This window comes from Varroa destructor, unplaced genomic scaffold (assembly GCF_002443255.2).
Source record: "Varroa destructor unplaced genomic scaffold, Vdes_3.0 BEIS01000004.1, whole genome shotgun sequence".
Classification (NCBI taxonomy): domain Eukaryota; kingdom Metazoa; phylum Arthropoda; class Arachnida; order Mesostigmata; family Varroidae; genus Varroa; species Varroa destructor.
Genome location: NW_019211457.1, coordinates 28,865,766 through 28,878,471, shown reverse-complemented (window position 1 = coordinate 28,878,471; position 12,706 = coordinate 28,865,766). Strand labels below are relative to the sequence as shown.

Here is a 12,706-nt window from a genome sequence, read left to right as displayed (position 1 = left end):
ATCATTTATAATCATTAATTTATCTAACCATTAAAAGCTTTTCAGTAAAAAGATAAGTGCTAAATAATCAAAGGTCAGTTTCCATCCATGTGTTTGGTTGAGCCCAATGCAGTTCACAAATTATGAAAAACAAACAAACAAAAAAAAATGTAAAAAAAAAACTTATAAAAAGGGCACCCGGTTGGTGCGCACCGCATTGATGTAAATTGTGGCTATTTGATTCCAAAGGGCTTTGATAATAACCCATATTATGAGACGTTTGGCGAGTACGGCCTTATATATGGCTAAGGATCATTTCCTTCTTACTGCGGAATTCGGGTTCTCAAGAACCGCGTTGATAGCGTTCGAACAGTATTGCCTCAATATCGACTTAGGCTAGTGTATGACGTCTTGGCTTACTATTCATGGCATTAGTATACGGAAGATTTATTTACCGCTTTGACGCATAGTCCATATTCGGGCCTTTTTTTTGCCAATGCAGACAAGCGTGTGCGGACTGATACGCGCATTTTCATTAAAAAAATAAATAGTATCGACGTCTTGTGGGAAGCCTCGGCGACACGAGTAAAGGTGGGCACCTGTCTTTTATTGTTGCGGGAATTGGCTGCGTTAACTACCGTCTATTTTGTGAATATGCCCGCTTGCTATTATGAGCCAGAAGGCCTTTAATGCAAGACGTATAAATTTGTATCTTATCTTCGAAATTTTTCACTAAGGACTTTTACGTAGCATTTTTTTTTTAATTCTTTATTAGACAGCGACGCTGTAACAAGTATGTACTTCTCGAGCAAACAACCTCTTTCAGTTCGAATCTATTATCGTAGACGTATCGTCGTACGTACGTAAAACAGCGTAAACTTTGCACTTTTATGGCTTGCCAACTAAGGTTAAAGGGCCTTGCCAAGGTATAAGTTGTATACCGACGTTTTATTTTAAATACTAGCAGACGACATATCCAAAGTAAGTGTTTTCCATCGATAAGCGCAAATCGTGTGTTAAGGTAAAAAATGCATGCAAGCAGGGAATTTGAAGTGCATCGAAAAATAACTAAAAAAATTACTGTAGGCCGCGTTCTACGCCACGCTTATGTACATGCCCTCGAAACAATGAACTCAGGCACCTATAACAATGAAATAGAATCGCTTCAAGTCGCTGCTACGTTTTAGTCGAAGCCTATCAGCCCTGTCGGCTAAGAGGTCCCTATCAAGACTCGACCTTTCGCGCTTCCTGGATAGAATCATTTCAATTGGGAAAGAAAAGAGAAATATTTTGAAACGAAACGGTTTCCAGTAGAAAACGATCGGCTAAAGGGAAGATTGTCAAAGCGATTGTGGCTATGTGGCTAATGTTGAGCGAGAACAGGTCCGATCGTTTACATAATTCTGGCCAAGGATCGGGTTGACGTGGTAAGTAAAGCCATTCGATTCAGCGGTTGGACACTGATTCTTTTAAAAGGCAGAACGGTAGTATAATAAATCTAGCAAGAGGCGCTTAATAAATGTTTATTTGTAGTCTATTTGTATAGATATAAGTATGGCCGCATTGTGTACGGTTATAGATTCCCTCCCACAAAATCTGCTAGATAACATCTGTGGTAAATTATTTTGCCACAGATTAGGAAAGACTTCACAAAATCAATTTATGTATTTTTTGCCAGCGTACCACCACTGTGGCCATTTCCTATATAGAAATATACTGTTGTATTATAATTAGGGAAACGAATCCTTGCTTGGAACGCATATATTATAGAAACTGTAGAATGTATCTGTTAAAGTCACTGTATTGTGCTTTGCGCGACTTGCGATGAGTACCTCCAGGTATACCATGTCTGTAGATCAGCTGAGGCTTCAATGAAAAGAATGGATGACGCTTCAAGTACGTCATTTATACTTTTTACGGCGACGTATTGATATTTCTTTTTCCTTTTGTCCAGCATAGCCTGCGGCCGATAACCGTAGAGGTAATTTAGTACCATTATTTCAACTCGCACATTCTTCGAAGTCGAGCATACATGTTTGACGCTTGCCCTAAATTTCCTTACCCCAACGCTGTCCTATGCAATTCTCTTTATTTTTTTACCCATCATTGTCTCGTTTTTTTAATAGACCTTGCTTTTCCTGCTTGAGTCCCTGTCACTAAGGCTGGTTCTCAAATCTATGGATAAGATGCAGACGGTGTTCGACTGTTGGCTCTAGCCTTTTGTCCTTGTGCTGACTCTGGGGTTTTGGTTTGAGGGAGGAATCCGTCTATTGATCTGCTCACGCACCTTCGTCATGTCTGCTGTGCTGACGACAGTACCTAAGACCACCACGACTGGCCACGGTTACTGGTATTGCTCTCACAACCAACTTACTGTCAGCTCTCTCTCGCACAATTCTCATTTTGCCTGGGCTCATAATCCAACCCGCCGCTACTATGAGTACCTCTGACGTCGCTACTGACCCCCGTGGCCATCGGGGCGAACGATACTAACGCTCAGCCCAGTACAGGCTTACCATCTACTACAGACAGACCTGAGATTAATGGATCGAGGTTAAAGTATAGTCGCATCATCAATGACGGAAAAGGCGAGCGGATGAGGCCGAAGCAAGCCTGACACTTAGAAAGCTCTGGCAGCCGATTTGTAGCCCAATGACTGTGGGGGAGATCGACCAAGCAAGCGTCAGCTCGAGAGCGGGTGCTAGTTGTTAGGGACGAGCAAGGCCAAAGCTAGACGCCGGAGACTACAAGTCGCGGGTCCTGCTTATCGTTGATACTTGCTTCGCCAACGCAAATGTCGAGACGGCTACCGCCACTAAAGCTTTCTCAGCCAACAGCTTGGAACTGAGCCAAAAATATCACTCAGGTGTATTGCATCGGATCGTGTACAAAACTATCAGCACGGTACTGTTCCATTCCTGCGACTGTACGTTGTTACTACCGAGACGACGATATTCTTTAGATCCGTATCAAGCCTATTGACGGGCCGCTGGCCTGACGTCGGCGTCGATGCGACAGTTGCTTAGGGCCGTGTGTAGCCAAGCCAGGAGGTTATCTAAACTTCTTCCTTTTCCTTAAGTCCCTCCTAATTCCTGGGAATAAAGATCGAGGAAAACTTTTTAACAAAAGTCAATCAAAGAGTGGATAGAAAGTTTATCGAAAACGGGTGATAACGGGAACTCGGTTGCGGTAAAAGTTTGATATGGCCGGTACGAGGTAACCGGAAGGGGCAAAAGAGCCAGTGTAACATTAACTGTGAACGAGAGGTATATAAAAATATGCAATACGTAATCAAATTAAGAGGGCTCCACCATCATGTTAATTTTTTTCTCTTTCTCTCTTACTCTCTCCGAGTGGAAGACCCAAATTCCTTGAGGGGCACTCCCCAACAGTTCATTGTGGAGAATATTATTCAGACAATTTTGGAACAAAGTAGAAGAACGGGTTGGAGTCGAGTGTCGACACACGAAAAATGCCAAAAAAGTACAACAAAATAGCCATTAACGTATCGTGAGAACATCGATTTATGATGGACACAGCGTCACAAAGCTAAGTAAATCACGGATGTCGGATGGGCACAGTTTCGAATGAATGACAAATTATCGAGTATTGCACCTTTTAAACATTTAGAGTTAACTTGAACGACGTATATCAACCATACTTTCTAATGCTGTTGGACTTGGAAAATGCATGGAGCACTAAAATAGCTAGAGGTTGTTCATTGGGCCACCGAACAAGTCGTCATGTTTTTGTAAGGATCTAGATCGCAGAAACTAAACACCTGCAGTGATCTTTCTGCTATCGTTATTCGATACTCTTAAATTTCCAGTACTCCTAATCCCTAATGAAAACCTTGAAGGATATACTATTTTCAAAGGCTCAAGCCGATCGAGCTTAATTTTGTTTTTTTTTTCAGTTCTCTTCCCTCTGTCCTCGCTGTGACTAACGAGAGTCGTTCGTACTGAAAAGTCCACAATTTGCCACGTCTATTCACTGAGTCTCACCTTTTGACACAGACATCACCAAAAAGCAAGGGTTGTTCCGACAGTGTCGCAGCTGTCGTTTTCTAGGCGGCGGGACCCAGTGAAGCGCGATCTCATTGATAAAGTACACATTTTCCAGCTTGGTGCCTAGTTTTGCTGCTGCTGATATCGCAGACGGAGATCGACTGGCCTGACTTGGTCAATGTGGCGTACCGTTTATGCCACAGTCGCATACCCATGCTGTGGTACTCTATCAATGTGCACTTTGGCCTTATTGAGTCCTAATCGGCATGGCTGACGAAACAGCCAAGCACCTAAGCGCTGGGATTGCACCAATTGGAAGTGGCGTGGACCGGGGATGACTACAACCATTATCGTTAATTTATAGAAGTCGCGCGATCTGCAGCAATCGCAAGTCATAAATAAAGTAATGGATATTTCACCGTGGGTGGATATGATGGGCTCAATGTCACAACGGGACAAACAGTTGGGATACAAGCATGATAAGTACAAGCTTCGACAAACGGGGCTTGTTTTGTGGCTTTACGGAGTATTCAAGTAAACGTTCGATAGTATTCTGTATGGAGATGGCAGAAAAATGAAGGCTACGATGTGCAAGGTGGCTGGTTGTTGGGCAAGTGGTTCCACAGACAATTAAGTGTATTGTGAAATAAATAGAAGGACTAGCATGCATTTTTGTAGACATGTGTCTTTGCCTAGATTCAAAAGACTTTCCTAAATATCTAATCGTAAGGCGAACCTTCGTTGGTTGTTACCTGTGTAAAAGTGTCGTACGTATTTTGTCGTAACGTTTGAAACACGGTCGTATGAATGAACACCACTTTAATCGCTGCAGTATTAGAGTGATGAAAGCTCTAGATCTACGAATTGATCGGCTGATTGTTGTTCCTACGCATTAGGATGCGAAACCGTGGAAATTACCGTGGAATTTGGATCTGATTAAAGCACTGTTATTTTAGCTCTGTTCCGTAATTGGTAGCAATGCGCGTCTCACTAGTAAGTATATTTTAATTAATGGTACCCTTTCATATTACTCCGCGAGGAAACGTTCGGGTGTCTTGTAGACATTCCTACATTTGTATCTTTTCGCTTAAACAGGTGAATTGGCAGCACTTCGTTGTTATACTAGAACTATATAGAACTTCACAGAAAATACTTGTTTATAGGTGAAGCCAGAGGGACATAGGTCTTCTAGTTCAGAGGACTTCTAAAAAACTTTGTGTGATGGTCCAGTCGCGAATTATAGAAACCTCTCATCTCTGAAAAGTAAGCCATTTACAAAAACACTTTCTTCGCGCTTTTTTTTTATTGAAAGAGTGATTACGGCTGGGCTTAACGACGCCTTCGGCCATGAAATTTTCTAATTGACTATTCGAAGCCGCCAGATTATTGCAGGGACCAGAAACGTAAAAGTCTGAGAACGAGCGACTGCGTGATCGCAAACAGACAAAAAAAAATTGTTAAGCTGAATAACATTAGGTACCATCGATGGACGTAATATTTTTGTTTCATCCGATAATGGTTAAATGCTATGAGACGGTTTGATATTGACAGAAAGTGTATGTGCCATTTGGGACAGCACCACTAAATCCACGTTACCGTCGAGAGATGTTTAACGAAGAAAAGTTGTGCCACACATTTTTTTAAATTTTTTCATTTTTTGATGCCTCCACCAAAACTGCTGTAGCAGCAACCATGAGCCCTCAAGGCTACGTTCCTTGAATTTTGATAGATTCTTAGACCCTGTGGACCTATTGCTTCCATTGCGATGAAATAAAGCGGCTGGACAGTGCAATATTTTCATCTCGTCGAAGGACGGGTGGTGGCACGGGAGATTAATAGTGAAAAGAATTGGCTTTGGAGCTAAGCCTTGTCTGCCATTACCGAAGCCCATTTAGACCCACGAGCGTCCAAGGTCTGTGGCATTTATTTCACTTCCAGGGCTTAGGGGAACGAGGTTCGAGTTAGTGTCGAGTGTTTCATTTAATGTCACTTTGCTTTCCTGGTGCATCGTTCTCTCGTTTTCTCGTGCTGGTCGCCTCTGGTATATTGTCGCCTCTGGTAGTCGCAGGGGCAGCGGCAAGCAACAGTTCAGCCAGCGCGCCACTCAGCTCTTACTTAAGTCGTTGGTCATCGAACAACGTACATATATTTGGCTTGCCGAAGAAGTATTGATTTGTAAGATAGCTTTTTTTTTTTTTTTTTTTTTCAGGTAATATGGATCGCGTCGAGTCCGCGTTGATATCATTTGACAACTAAGATTTGGTAGAATTCGATGAGAAAATTGTTAAAGTGCCTGCGCTAAAATGGAGCGCCTTACGGAACTTATGCAGAAATCTACTATATTTTATAATTTAATTACAATAAAAGCACAAATACTGTTCAGGCCAGTAAAACATTTGCAAAAGGTACGTTATCGGTATAAACCCCTTAAAGTGCTTCCAGTGCTTTTGTTCTGAAAATTTCGACAATAGAAGGCGCTTCTCGTAGTAGTCGAGCACTTTCAAAAAAAAACTTCATGAAATTATTGCAGAAGTTGAACAAATTCGACACGTTAATAGCCATGATATCGCCATTCGAAGAAAGCTGGTCATAAGAAAAAGTTTGATGCTTCTGTGCCACAGAAACTGACAGAAAAGAATTTTCGATCGTATTATAACTGCAAAACGTTATAGAAACCCAATAAAATTGTGGTAATAAACAGTGAATCATATAGGGCAATAATGTACAAATTAAAAAAATTTATTACAAAATTTAGACTGATGCTAAAGAACGTAGTGTTATGTTCTCGGGTGGATTATGGGAATCGTGTTTTATGAGCTGCTGCTGCTGCTGCCGCCGCCGCCGCCGCCGCCTGACCAACGATTAATCCAAACCTCTGCTGCCTAACTGGCAACATTACAACAAACCATTGAAAAAATCGACCATATATATTGGACAAAAAAGACTGTCGTTACTCGCGTGGTAAGTCAGGCCGTTTATCTGCCTGACCTGAGAACCTAGATGGGAGAATTTGATGCATCAGCCTTATAGTCAAATCTGTTTCATAACTTGCAGTATTATTTAGTGACGATTGAAGGACTAAAAAAAATTATTTGTCACAATTTTTCGACTAAAAATCGCTGAAGCTTTGCAGTGATGGAAGTATGATGTTACTAGAAAAATAACAGCAGATCGTATAATAAAAATGATGCATATATTTGGTTTAGTAATTTTGTTTCGGCTTTTATTTTGACTTATAAAGGACTCCTGTACATATATATATATATACATTACTTAATGGATCGTAATTTGTGACTGATTTTTTTTACAAAAAGTGTAATCCTAGTTCACTCATTATTTTCAAATAATGAGTGGATTTAGAATAAATACTGAATAGGATTTCGAAATGCAAAAAATGTTTACATGATGAAAGCTAAGTTCCATACGGATGAAACCGTTCTGTACCCTAGATACAATGTCTTGCGAAACCAAGAGCATCAACAAGCTGGAATAATAACAACCAAAATATTAGGGAAATAAACCAAAATCTGTCGTGCGTTTGGTATGAGCAAATCAGATGTCCAGCGCATTTTAAATTTAAATGTCACATTTCGACAATAGCTCGTGAAATTTATTCGGGCCAGAGAACGCAATTTTCCGAATGATGCTTAAAAACTGTGAACGGAGTATATAAGTTTCGGGACGTATTGTTTGGAGGGATGAAGCTACATTTAAATTGAATGGTACAGGTAATTGGCATAATTGCATTTACTTACAGTTTTATGTAAGTTATACGTAACGGAGGAGCGCCATGTAAATATATTAAGAGCCACAGTGCAACATCTTGGGCAAACAATTGGACCATTCTTTCTTGACAATGCATTAACTAATGGCAATTCTTTAAATTTATATACAAAAATCTGTTTACCCATGCATTAGGGCGAACTTTGATGAAAGTGGTGAATTTCAGTTCTAACAAGGCCTGTACACCATGATTGTGATACAAGAGTAAATCTTCATGAGAATCTTCAACAGGGCGCGTGGCTGGAGAAATTAAACTAAGGTACCCCATTATTGGCTAGACCTGACGTCTATGAAGTTTTTCTTGTGGGAATATTTCAAAGACGCTGCAACAGCAACGGCAGCGCGGGATTTGGAATCTGCAATGCTTTTTGTTTTCGCGTTGAAAAATGAAGCGGCCTAACATCAAACGAAATGTTCGTTGAAGTTTGCGAACCAACTGTTATCATCTCAACAGAACTATGAAAAGTTTCAACATCGTATGAGGAAAATTTACGCATTTTATATAGATTATAACAAAGTTTGAATTAGAGAGATGAAAATAAAAAGAAAATTATAATAACCTGACTACATTTATATATATATATATAGTTAGCGTAAAGGCCTAGGACAATATTAGGAATTTGGAAATTAATTAGGATCCTAGTATTGTCTGAAGTTCGCCGAGCGACCGGATTCTGATACGGACGGCGGGAGGTGGAGGACTAATGATAGTTAGCGATGTGGGGGTGGTGGGGGGTTGAGGGATGGTTTGAAATTAATTTTAGCTGACCGTAGTTGCCACCAATTACACTAGTACGCAAAGCAACCACTGACATGGTTCGTGTTTTTTTAGTCTTTAGATTCTGATACGGGTAATTGAAGGTGGAAACTAATGATAGTTAGCGGTAAGGTATAGGATAATGTTAGGGTAATATTAGGTTACGACTGCCCAACGTTACCTAAACGTCACCTTAACATCACCCTAATAATTACCTAACATTGCCTTGATATTATCCCAATATCATCTCAATAATTACTCTAATATTATTCTAACGTCACCCAATCATTTCCCTAATGTAGGTCTGATCATTATCCCGATATTGCCTTAATGTGGTGTGGGTGGGGAACTTATAATAGTTAGCGTTAGGAGATAGAGTAATTAGCCTACTATTATCCTAATATCATACCAATATTTACCCTAACAGATATCCTAATATTGGGCTGACAATTATCCTGAGATCGCTTTAATGTTGTGGTGGTGGTGGTGGAGGGGGAGAACCTATAGGGGTGGGAGTGGGGGATTTTTAGCCTTATGTTACTTCAATATCACCCAGTAACTACTCTAATATTACCCATAACGATCTCTCTAATATTATCCTAATATCACTCCACTAATATTATTGTAATGATTTCTCTAATATTACCCCGATAATACCCTAATATCTTCCGATGACCATTTTAATGTCACCCTAATATTACCCGAATGATCATTCTTAATGTTACCCTAATATTATCGAATAACCACCCTTGTGTCACCCTAATACAACTCCAATAATTATCCTAATATCCCTTATATAACCCAAAGGAAAATACTCTAATATTGCCCTAATATTACCCTAATATCATCCCGGTAATAATAATATTAGTATGATCATTATCTCGATATTGCCATAGTATGATGGGTGCAGGACACCTATAATAGTTAGCGTTAGAAAACAGGGCAATTACCTAGTACTACTTTAATATTATATGGATATCGCCTCAATAATTACCCCAATATTACTCTAATATTGCATCAATTGCTACCCTAACATCACCCCAATAATCACCCCATTATTGCCATGGAATCGCCAGGTAATTGCCATAATGTCACCCCAATAATTATTCTAATAGTATCCTGATAATTACCCTAACATAACTCTAATAACACCCCCCAAAACAACCCTAATATCCCCTCATTAATTACCTTAATATTGGCCTAATATCACCCCAGTAATCACATTGATACCTCCCAAGAATTACCCTAATATTTCCATATTGTTGCTATCGTACGATTATACCCTAATATTGCCCTAATATCACCTCAGTAATTACCCCGATGTTTTCCGATGGTTATTCCTAATATTACCTTACTATCCTCGTGATGACCGTCCTAATATCACCCTAATATCGCCTGGTAATTATCATAATATTGTCCTAATATCAATCCAACGATTACCTTAATGTTACCCCAATTTTATTCCAAAAAAACCTACCCCAATATTCCTATATTGTCGACTGTTACTACCCTAATATTGCCCTGACGTTACCCTAATATCATCACAATAGTTACTCTAATATTACTTTAATATCACCCCAAAAATGATCCAATACCACTCCAATAATTACCCCAATATTACCCCAATGCCGCCCCAAATAATTATCCTAGTATTAACCTAAGTATTTAATACTAATCCAATAATTGCCCTAATATTACCCAATGACTACTCTAAAGTCACCCAATAATTACCCTAACAATTATCCTAACATTGGCCTGATAATTATCCCGATGTTGTCCTAATGTGATAGGGACAGGGAATCAATAATAGTTCGAATGAAGAGATAGGATAATTAGTCTAATATTACCCTAATATTGATAATTACTATTAAGATTAGAATAATAATTATTTGAATAATTACTGACAGCGTAGACATTGCAAAAGCAAGCGGGGAAACATGACAAATTCTAGTTAAGCATATTAATGGCCGCGACCGTTCAGCCACTACGCGAGGCTAATGATTGGTTCTAATGAGCATACTAATGATCGCAACCACTGCTAGTTAGCCAAGCATTCTAAAATTCCAGTTAGTCCCGCGATTGGATGGATTCTGAGAGACGACTGAAGTTAGCCAAACTACTACAAATTTTGATACAGATGGTGGGGGGCGAAGGCGTAATGATAGTTAGCGACGTGGGGGCACGATATATACGAGATACAGAGGCCGAGGGATCGTCAGTAATCAATAATCGACCGTAGTTAACTATCAATTTTAGTCGGCCACAGGTTAGCCGAGCGACCGCTGACACAGTTGGCGTTTCTTAGTCTTCGTATTCTGACGCGGATAATGGGAGGTGGGGAAGTAATGATAGTTAGCGTTAGGGTATAAGAGGCTGTTAGGATAATATTAAGTTACGACTGCCCAACATTAGCCTAATGATCAGCTAACATTATGTCAATAATTGGCCTGATATTACCCTGACACTACCCTAACCATTCACTGTGCTAATATCATCCTGATATTATAGTAATATTAACTTAATGATTGCTCCAACATTAACTTAGTAGCACCCTGATGCCAATATTACCCTAATAATTATATATTATATATAGATATTATTCTAATTATTAACCTAACATTATCCTAATAGTTCTTATGAATAGTGTTGGGCTAATATCAAGATAATAATTAACAATAATTAGCGTTAGGATCTAAGCAACCAGCAATACATGTCTTCAACAAAACGCCAGCACCAGTTTTTATATCGCTCCAATATGCACTTGGCTTTTTTTGCCTACACGAATAGCTATAGGACATAAAGGCGACTGGCATTTAGCTTACGTGCGATTATCGCTCTTATTTATTATTTTTATTTTTTGGCATTGATGCGCGGACTCCTCCGAACTGAGCCTTTATTGGGAATGGTCTGTCCTGCCGCTGTAAGCACCCCCTAACGCCTGTTGTCTTACCTGAAAACGCTAGTCGGTGGTTTCACTAAACACATAAAGCATCATAATTCACAGCATCAATAGCTTCTATGTGGTGAAAACAAACGCAATCAACTTGTTGCAAGAGGAGAATAATTTCCTCGAAATAAATATTGTATCTAAAGCTTATATCTAAGCCTCTACGCGTTTCTCTCTAACTTTGAGATCAGAAGATCTGCCTGCAGCATATCAAAACACGATATATATCGTGATGCGTTACGGTTTCTCATCATCGAATTTATATCTACCATATAAAGCAAGCGCCGATTTAAAAATGCTGCAAAGATGGCAAACAACACATATTGTCTATAAAATTCATATTTGATCATGACGCTACTACCAGACTCTGTTTTCTCTGCTAGTCTGCGTATCGTCACCGCGGTAAAGTTCGTACGTGCGATAACATGAGCTACATAGCTCCAAAGACACCATACTCGTAATAGATTGCTTGTAGCTGTATGAAAACTGAAATAATTCTGCCTGCAGTTAAAAAAGCAGCACTCGAAGGGAGGGCAAATTCTAATTACTTAGGCATTTTTAGGTTAAATTCAAACCTACCAGGGACTTTAACGAATTGGCCTGCCATTAAGAAATGATGAAAATAATTTTGTCACCTGCTTTATTTGCTTATTCATACGTAATAATCACTTACGGCGACTTCGAAATAGTACCTGAGTCTCTCGAATGGTTTTTAAAAAGGGGTTTCTGGTACATTTTTCTGGTACAAGCAACGCATTTTAACATGAGGCTCACATTATTGCCCTTCAGCGGTTTGCCTCCTATGCCAAGCTTTATCCAGGCAACAACAAAAACCGTCCATCTCAATTGATAGATAATTGTTATTCCGCTAGATGGTTCAATGATGTCCCAAGCAAAGTTATAAGAATGTATATGTATGTCTGAAATCTTGCAGAAGGTATGCTCGTTCGGTACAGAAGGCCAAGCTCTTACCACAATTTCCTATGGAAAACTTGAAACTTAGTCGGACGGTATTTTCAAGTCCCAAGTCTATACCTCTAAAAGTGCTCTCAAAAAACGCAGGTGTTCCAAAGCAACGCAGCCGAAGGTGAAACGTGTGGTCGATTGTCAAACGTAAGTATTTCGTCCTCTTCCCCATTAACTAGCTAATTCACTTGCGACGGTTTGGAACTAGTAATAGATTGGGTCTGACATTCAGATAACGCTGGTCAACTTTTAGCCATTTTTATGTAA

General features: G+C 39.7%; 1 long non-coding RNA gene across 4 annotated transcripts; it reads left to right on the top strand.

Annotated features, from left to right (window-relative positions):
* The first annotated feature begins 1,072 nt into the window (after positions 1-1,072).
* LOC147756059 (uncharacterized) lies at positions 1,073-7,195 on the top strand. 4 transcript variants are annotated; one of them, XR_015327688.1, is made up of 3 exons: positions 3,267-4,979; positions 5,150-5,249; positions 6,196-7,195. It is a non-coding gene; the product is annotated as an uncharacterized LOC147756059 (long non-coding RNA). The 4 variants fall into 4 exon arrangements; XR_015327687.1 differs by lacking the exons at positions 3,267-4,979; positions 5,150-5,249 and adding an exon at positions 1,073-1,406; XR_015327690.1 differs by lacking the exon at positions 5,150-5,249 and having other exon boundaries at positions 3,264-4,979.
* Positions 7,196-12,706: the final 5,511 nt, after the last annotated feature.